Source organism: Triticum dicoccoides, chromosome 4A (genome assembly GCF_002162155.2).
Source record: "Triticum dicoccoides isolate Atlit2015 ecotype Zavitan chromosome 4A, WEW_v2.0, whole genome shotgun sequence".
NCBI classification, from domain to species: Eukaryota; Viridiplantae; Streptophyta; class Magnoliopsida; order Poales; family Poaceae; genus Triticum; species Triticum dicoccoides.
Genome location: NC_041386.1, coordinates 731,731,806 through 731,733,347, shown reverse-complemented (window position 1 = coordinate 731,733,347; position 1,542 = coordinate 731,731,806). Strand labels below are relative to the sequence as shown.

Below are 1,542 nucleotides of genomic sequence, written 5' to 3'. Positions count from 1 at the left end.
GAGGGGGCAGCATCTCCGCGGCGACGAGGAGGCGCGCCGGTAGACGGAGATGGACGGCGAGGGGCACGCCAGCGGGAGTGTGGGGGCGGTGGGGATGGGGAAGAGGGGATGGATGAGGGGGGGCGCTCACCTCCGCAGCGGCGATGGCCACCAGACCCGTCCGGCGGCGGCGGCGTGATCTGGAAGTGGGGAGTCGGGGGGAGTGGAGGAGAGCGGCGGCGAGAATGGGTCGTGCGCTCGCGTGTAAGGCGGCTGGGCCGGCCCATCAACGCGCCATGCTCCTGCTAGGCGGGCTCTTGTGATTCTCAACAAAAAAAACATTGTTTAAAAATTATGAAATCATGTTTTTTCGCAATTCAAATTACATTTTGTTATCTACTCCGGCTGGAAAATAGATAAAAGACGCAATTTTCAAGCCCAGTTTAAAAAAATATAAGAGCCAGGAATTTACATGGTTTTAAATTATCAAATAATTCCTTTTTTTGCAATTCAATTTCATTTCATTATCAGCAAAAAAAATATATGTATGAGCTAGGAATTTACATATTTAAAATTATCAAATCATCGGTTTCTCTCAATTCAAATTCCTTTAAATTTTCTCGGCGTCCTTATGCCCAACGAATCAGCTTCCCCAAATTAGTCTGAAAACATATATTATCTTTGTATTACCAATGTGAATAGTTTCTATATCCTAATTTTATGTTTTCGATTTATTTTTTAAAAGATTGCCAACGCTTTATTGATCACTGAAGATGTTTTTGATAAATCTGCATGAATAAAGACAAGCCCTTCCAACCAGTAATGTACCCGTTGTATGTTGTAGGCGTCCACCCAATCAAGCAAACTCGGACCTCCAACAGCCAGCCACCCCAAGCCCCCACGCACCATCTCGTCCCTCGACATTGTCCACCGCGGCCGCTCCAACGCCCTTGGAGGTCGCCACACCACTGCCTCGTCCTATCGATTCCAGTGGTTCCCCAGTTGTCATCACCGCCTGACAAGCTCGAATAGGAGTGGGGCAAGGTCTCGCCGGTAGAATTGGCCATCCCTCCAAAATTTTGGTTTATTTATGTATGCTATATATAGGAATAGCCTCCAAACGCCCTCCCATCACCATTCCTCACCGCCCAGCCTCCCTTCCGTCGCCCTTGAACTCCATTGCCCAAAAGTGAGCCCAACCACCCAACGTGTTCGGCGAAATGCCCCAAAGGAGATGTATTTTTTATTCGGTTAATATTGAATATGATGTACTTGTGGTGTGTGTAGTGAATATTAATAGCCAAAATAGATAATTTTACATTGAATTGTAAGTTGCCATGAAATAGGAGGCCAAATTGGCATATTATTTCAGCTGGAGATTTTATGGAGAGCAAAAACCTTCTCTCTTCACACCTAAAACCAATTTTTCGTCTTCTACTTTTTTGGTCTGCCGTTGGAGATGCTCTAAGCAGAGCACACCCACACCCACACCCATTCCATTGCGGCTTGAACGTCGCAGAAACAAAAGCGGTCAGATATTCAACAGCTTGTACATAGTCATCA

General features: G+C 46.3%; 1 protein-coding gene across 1 annotated transcript in view; it reads right to left on the bottom strand.

The window, feature by feature from the left end:
* LOC119288213 (60S ribosomal protein L5, mitochondrial-like) overlaps positions 1-216 on the bottom strand; it is a 4,214-nt gene extending 3,998 nt beyond the window's left edge. The window contains exon 1 of the mRNA XM_037567849.1: positions 131-216. The gene's annotated coding sequence lies outside the window, so the exon portion shown is untranslated. The remainder of the gene's footprint in view (positions 1-130) is intronic.
* Positions 217-1,542: the final 1,326 nt, after the last annotated feature.